Source organism: Eublepharis macularius, chromosome 2, assembly GCF_028583425.1.
Source record: "Eublepharis macularius isolate TG4126 chromosome 2, MPM_Emac_v1.0, whole genome shotgun sequence".
In the NCBI taxonomy this organism is placed as follows: Eukaryota; Metazoa; Chordata; class Lepidosauria; order Squamata; family Eublepharidae; genus Eublepharis; species Eublepharis macularius.
This window is the reverse complement of record NC_072791.1, coordinates 16,923,632-16,931,223: the sequence shown is the minus strand read 5'-3', so window position 1 is coordinate 16,931,223 and position 7,592 is coordinate 16,923,632.

Below are 7,592 nucleotides of genomic sequence, written 5' to 3'. Positions count from 1 at the left end.
GCCCAGTCTCCTGCCGTCCTGCAGACAGCCCTCCACACCCAACACCACTCATTCAATTTATTTACCGCCCTTCAGGACAACTTAACACCCACTCAGAGCGGTTTACAAAGTATGTTATTATTATCCTCACGACAATCACCCTGTGAGGTGGGTGGGGCTGAGAGAGCTCTGAGAGAGCCGTGACTGACCCAAGGTCACCCAGCTGGCTTCAAGCGGAAGAATGGGGAATCAAACCCGGCTCTCCAGATTAGAGTCCCGCGGTCTTAACCACTACACCAAATTGGTTCTCAGAGTCAAACTACAAGTGACGCCTGACACAGGTTAGACACTTGTCAGCTTCCCTCAAGTTTTGATGGGAAATGTAGGCAGCTTGGCGGAATGTTGGACAAGTGACAGTTGAAAAGTCCATTGGACAGCAGTCGGAGAGCCAAGCTGCGAGACCAGGACGCCTACATTTCCCATCAAAACTTGAGGGAAGCTGATGAGTGTCCAACCTGTGTCAGGCGTCGCTTGGCTCTCAGTTACACTTGACTCTCAGTTACACAATGGAACTGGTTGTCAGTTACACAATAGAGTTTTAGTGGAATCCTAGAGAATTGCATTGACATAATGGCATCACTTGTAGGTTCATGTGAGAAGTAACGTTGAGAGACAGTGATTTGCATTTTCCCATTTCCCTGAGCCTCCTGTCAGTTTCCAGTGCTCAGCTGGCAACTTTAGGGCGGGGCCAGCACAGCCGCTTCCTCTTTTGCACGGAGCTTATATTTTACCTGCATAGGGCTTTCCAGATATTACAGTTTTGGTGCTCCTACCTTATGCAGCAGGCAAGCACACCTTCCCAATATGTGCAGTTGGCATTTTTTGTGAATACTGGTATATTTGCCATCTGTCTGATTGCCTAGCATTTTGCTATTCTGTCTTTTAATGTGACTGGGTGAGAATTTTGCCATACACCAGAAACCAATATCCTGGCTGCAGCAGGGCTGTTAAATGCTGCTGGTTTTGTTTGTGTGTTTCATCATTCTGGTGGAGCCTAAAATTAATCCCCCCTCCCCATTTCATCGCTATGAATGCCGTTGTTGAATATTCTCCGGACATTCTCTGAATACTTGCATATTTGGTGAACATCTGCCAGATATTTGAGACCTGAATTTGATAGCTTATAATGCATGATTTCAGCTCTTGATATTTTATTTCAGTTGGCCTACAATGTTATTTGACAGTATTTAATAGCTGGGATGCGGTGTTCTTTAATATTTCATGGTTGAATGGCAGCCTTATTCACTATCAGACTATATTTGATCATTGACATGCAAAGGAGGTTAGTGTCAGACGAATTACGTAGTTTGTGAAGAATTACCTCTTTTTTCTCTCTCCTGAATCGCCTGCCTATCAACTTCATTGAGTGCCTATTCCTCCAGCTCCAGTATTATGAGGGTGGTGGGGGGGAAGAGGGTTTTCCCACACTACTTTCTCCATACCATACCTAATTTTATAAACTTCAGTCCCTCCCTTTAGTTGGCTCCCCCCCCCCCCCGCCCAAACGAACTGCCTTAAGATTACAGTAAACTCTTATTATTTGTGGGGGATCCATTCCTAGGATCACTGCGAAGGGTGAAATCCATAAATACTCAAAGCAAAACAAACACGTTTCCTGCAAAATTTAACAATGTAATGATTGCCTTGATAGCACAGTGGGAGTAAACATAAGCTGGAGGCCACATCACATGTTCAGACCTCAGCCTGTGAATAAGTGAAAATGGGTGTCATGAACCTCTGAATTGCAAGGGTCTACTGTATGTCATTTATATGATATTATCTCTCTAGCATTTGGCGATCCTCCCCCGTCTTTTGGATTGCTTCTGCTCTGACGGTGTATATGGAAAAAATAGCCGTATCTTCCTCTTCAGACATTACATCCATGCATACCAGGAGGAGTCTACCAAGCATGCATAAGCCTATCTGATACATTCAGCCACAATATTGTGTGATCAGGGGTGATGTGTGTAGTTTGCATGCTTGTACAGCTTTGGTTCAAGCAAACTGATTCGTGGATTTCTCAGGGTTCTCATTTGCATGTGTAACTTCTCCTTGTTTGGTGTAGTGTTAAGAGCAGTGAGACTCTAATCTGGAGAGCTGGGTTTGATTCCCCACTCCTCCGCTTGAAGCCAGCTGGGTGACCTTGGGTCAGTCACAGCTTCTCGGAGCTTTCTCAGCCCCACCCACCTCACAGGGTGTTGTTGTTGTTGTGGGGATAATAACGACATACTTTGTAAACCACTCTGAGTGGGCGTTACGTTGTCCTGAAGGGCGGTATATACATTGAATGTTGTTGTTATTATTATTCCTTGTATGGGTTCTATGGGGCTTAGGAAGCAAACTGTCACACAAATTTAAGTTAAGAAAATTTCAAAAAACCTTTTAACAATTAATACAATTCAACTATTTTTTTCTTTAACTAAACCAACAATGTCTTCGAAAAGGGTAAAAACAGTTCAACTTGTCTGATTCCACCAAGTGATATAGTCCTTTTTCACTATCCTTCCAATTCGAAGCAACTGTAGCCCCGGCTTCTGTCCTCTTCTTGGGGAATTACAGCCTTACAAAAATAATACAGTCCCAGTAACACCAGCCAAACACAATACACAAACACCACTTTTAGTCACTTTGTTCACATACAACATCTGATTACCTTATTCAAGGTGATAAGAGCATATTCATTATTATTCAGCTCCCCAGCTTCTTCCTCAGCTGTCTGGCTGTAGCTACTGACTCCGCCCTACTGGGCTAAACCAATTGCCTCATAGGGGTTAAACATGTAACAAAAAGTCTGCCAAGAAAACGTTGTGATGCGACGTCCCCCCACGGGTCAGCAATGACTCGGTGCTTGCGCCCTGGCTGGATATGGCCTGCAATGCTTCAATCAGACAGAAGGCGGCAACCTCTGATCAGTTTTCCTGAGATTTGCAACATACCTTTACCTTTTTAAAAAGTTGTTTATGTATTGTTTGTGTGTCTGTTTTTCTTTTAAAATGTTGTGAGTTTTTAAAATTTTCTATGTTTATTGTCTATAGCTTTTATGTGTTATGTGTGTGTGTGCATGTTATGTGCCATCAAGTCGTTTCTGACCTATGGCGACCCTATGAATGAAAGACCTCCAAAACGTCCTATCTCTAACAGACTTGCTCAGATCCCGCAAACTGGAGGACGTGGTTTCCTTTATTGAGTCAAGCCACCTCGTTTTAGGTCTTCCTCTTTTCCTGCTGCCTTCTGCTTTTCCTAGCATTATTGACTTTTCTAGAGAATCTTGTCTTCTCGTGATGTGACCAAAGTACGATAGCTTTAGTCTTGTCATTTTAGCTTCTAAGGAGAATTTTAGCTTTTATAGTTTAAATAAAGAAAATTCTTATCAGAAGTCATTTTTCCTGACAACAGGAGGTAGAGAAGAAAGAACCATATTGAGAACTGACAGTGGGCTGTATCCTACTGGCCCGCTTGGCTAAAGTCTGTATGTTCTAATGGTGCAAGAAGGGTCTTGCCAAAAGGAGAGGTTCCTCCATCAGCAGTTTGCTTCTTGGCTGAGCAGGTAGCATGAGACCCGATATCACTTTAGAATCAGCTACAAAGATATAGCAATGGTAACAGCCTCAAAGACTTCAGTGCACAGTCAATATCAGCAGTTGTTGCTTATTACTTCTGGTACAGGTTTAAGGCTTCTTTATTATCATAGGAAAAAACGCCCTGGCTGGATGCGGCATGCAATGCTTCAATCAGACAGAAGGCGGCAACCTCTGATCAGCTTTCCTGATTCCTGATTCCTGAATTTGCAACATACATGCTGCTATGCAGAACGGAGGAAATTTGAAGGCATGAAGAAGGAGATGCTGCTCTGCTAGGCTGGAGTTTGAGTGGCGGTCTCTGCTCACATGAGACCGGGTGTCTTTGACCTGATCTGAGAGAATTAAGAGATTGAGCATTAGGGCAAACCTGTTGTTTGAAAAAATAGATAATTCTTGTTACAAAAAATGCATTTTCTTAGCTTGTTTTTAGCATAGAAGTTGGGTCTCTAGTTTGGACTAGTTGAGCTAGGCACATGGACCGATGTGACAGTAACTGTGATGCTAGACTACTGTCATGCGATCGGCATGGGGCGGTCCTTGTAAACCACGTGGAACTTTCAGCTTGTGCAAAATGTGTCTGCCTGGCTGTTGAGTTGTATTCAGTGCCGTGTTAGCATGGGAAGAGCGTGACTTTTGTGGCTGCTGTCCACTGCAGCAACTCAAAATGCTCCCTGGGGAGCAGAGAATGACAGCAGCAGAATTTCAGAGGACATTTCAGGCTGCCACAGGATGAAGGAGCCAAGAAAGTTACACTCCAGGCTCAGAAGTCTTTGCACCTGCAGAAACGTTACAATGGATCCTACCCATTGTCTGAGTGCAAGCTGTGTGATGTAGTGGTCGAAGTGTCAGACTGGGAGGTAGGAGAGCAGCGTTCAAATATCTTCACTGTTGTGAAACTTGCAGAGTAAATTTGGGCTACTTACTTTCTCAGCCTGTTGTACCTCATGTTGGAATAGAGGCCACTTAGCATGCCTGGACATGGGAGGGGGCGCTATTTTTCCCTTAGCACTAGAACCAGACTATATATGTGTGCAGCCTCTCTTTGAGTTGGTAGCTTCTATCAGACTCCTCCATCTCTTTCTGTGTTCTTTGTTCTCTGCCTCTTGCTGGTCCTGCAAGAAGCAAGACGCTTCTGCAGAGATCTTCTGTGCAAGCTTGCAAGAGGCACACCCATACTCCCACCCACGTGTAGCCTGATTAGCCGGCCACTTGTAACAGGGAATAGTAGATTAGGCTTCTTTGTTTTCTTCTGCTTCTACAAAAATGCAAATGAATGCGAATCAGCTTCAATAAAAGAAAATTTTACCAGTTGCATTATACTGACTTGTAGAGTGTTTCACCACATGTGATACTATGCTTTCCTCAATGTGCAACTTTGAGAATTAACTAATATCTCACAAGATTGTTTTGAGGGTAAAACTGAGGAGGGTGTACTATCTAGGGTTGCCAGGCCCTCTCAACCTCCCAGCAGGAGACTGGCTTCTGGCACTTACCTCTGGTGTGTGTGTGTGTGGGGGGGTGCACGTGTGTGCTCCCGCAAGCACGATGTTGTCACTTCTGGCAAGTAACATCATCACACGGCCCCTGGGAGCATGCCCACGCTCTGCAGGGGCTTGGATTGGGGCTGCTGCAGAGCGCAGGAGCACTCCTGCCCTCCACAACGGACCAAAACGCACCCATTTTGACCCAAATTGGGCTCATTTGGGGCCTGTTTTGGTGTGGATCAGGACTGTTTTGTGCTGCTGCGGCGGTCTGCAGCACCTCAGAACGAGTCCAATTTGGGCCAAAATGAGCCCAATTTGGGCCGAAACGCGCATGTTTGGGGCCGCTGTGGAGGGCAGGAGCGCTCCTATGCTCCACAGCAGCCCCGATCCGGGCCAAAATGGGCCCAATCCAGGTGGCTGCTGGGCACAAGAGTGTGCAGCGCTTCAGGGGAGCATGCACAGAAGATGCACGCCCCCCCCGGCCAGGTAAGTGGGGGTGGGGGGGCAGGAGATCCCCCACCCCCGCTAGGGGTCTGGCATCCCTAGTACTATCCTGAGCTCTTTGGAGGAAGGGCAAGATAAAAAAATGTGCTTAAACAATAAAGCTGTTTTGCACATATTATGCCTGTGCTGAGAGCATCGTTATGGTTTTGTCTTTTGTTTCTAGTTCAACTCAAGGTGCCGGTTTTTACCTTCAAAGCCTTTCAGGGCCTCTCACTCACATACCAGAAGGACTGTTTCTTCCTTTCTCTCATTATGAGCCCATGCAGCAACTCTGATCTTCGAACCTGCTTTTTCTTCCCATCTCCTCGTGTAAGGTGTGGGAAGGGGCTGTGGCTCCGTGGAAGAGCTTCTGCTTGCCATTCAGAAGGTCCCAGGTTCAATCCCTGGCTTCTCCAGTTCAAAGAACCAGGTGATGTGAAAGACCTTCACCCGAGACTCGGGAGAGCCACTGCCAGTCTGAGTAGACAAAGCTGATGTGGATGGACCGATGGTCTGAATTAGTACAAGGCAGCTTCATGTGTATGGAAAGGCTGGCATCTGCATGCTCTCACAATGGTTAAGTGGTTCGTCTGCGAATCAGCACTCTACTGGTTCGAATCTCACTACTGCTATGAGCTCAGTAGGTGGCCTTGGGTAAGCCCCTCCTCTCAGCCCCAGCTCCTCAGCTGTATTGTGGGGATAATAATAACACTAACTTGTTCACTGCTGGGGGTGAGGCACTAATCTGTCTAGAAGAGCGGTATATAAGCATAGTTGTTATTATTTTTCCAGTGGGCGCATGTAGTTCAGTCTTTCCAAATTTGTCAGAAGGGCTGTCACTCGGTTGAACTTTATGAAACTGTGTAAGGGCTCAGATTTTAGAAGGGTGCTTGGTTACTGCTCTGGATCCTGAATGCGATTTTGCGATTTTGTGAGTGCTACTGGATTGCTCTAGACAGTCCTTTTGCCATGGCTTTTACAGTGTTTTCAGCTGTTGTTGGCAACACTATGACAACATGGGGGTGCATCAACTAAAAACAAAGGAAGGGTGCTATTTTTGTTTGAAAGAATTGATTTATCTGGTAAAGAGAGCTTTTAGAAGCTCATACGCTGGAAACAGGGCCATATTATTCATAAGGCAGACTAGGCTAAAGCCTAGGGGCCCCACAGGGACTCGCGGCCCATGATTTTTTTTTTTTGCTGAGGCACTTCTACCTGCACCCTAGGGTTCCTCCGATGTTTAAAGGCACTTTGCACTCTATGAATAGAATTCTTCAGGAGACCCTCAAAATGGATACAGGGCTATGTACTGCAGTCCCGTACCTACCGTACCACGGTGAGGCTGTCAGCTGTAGTGGGGTGAAAGATTGAAGTGCCAGAGGGGCCCCGAAATACCTGAAAGCCATGGGTTAATATGGCCCTGCCTGGAAATCTAGTTGGACTTTACGCAGGGCCGGCTCCAGCGTCGCCGGCACCTGAGGCAGCTTAATGCTGCCTCTGAGCTCACATGTGCGCATGCACCGGACTGCATGTGACATCATCACACAGGGGCTGGTGCGTGCACAGGGGCCTTCCAGCCCTCCCATTCAGTTGCTCTGCAGGCCAGGCGCAGCTGGCCACCCTGGCCACTGGCTGCGCCTGGCCCGCAGAGCAACTGAATGGGAGGCTGCCCACTCAGCTGCCCCACACTGCCACCGCCAGCACGTGCTCCTGGCTGGCGGCGGTGGTGGCAGTTCCGTGGCGCCCCCCCCTGCCCCTGGGCTGGTGCCCCTCCGCGCCTTAGCACCCTGAAGCGGCCGCCTCACAGGCCTCAATGGGCATGCCAGCCCTGTCTTTACGGTGCCACTGGACCTGAATCTTGCTCTTCTACTGCAGACCAATATAGCTACCCACCTGAAATTATAAGGGTGAGTGGCTGGTTTTTACCTCTCACACAAAGGAGCTCCTCAAGGGCACGTATCCACTCCATTGCACAAATCATTCCTATCTTGAAAGAAATAAAACG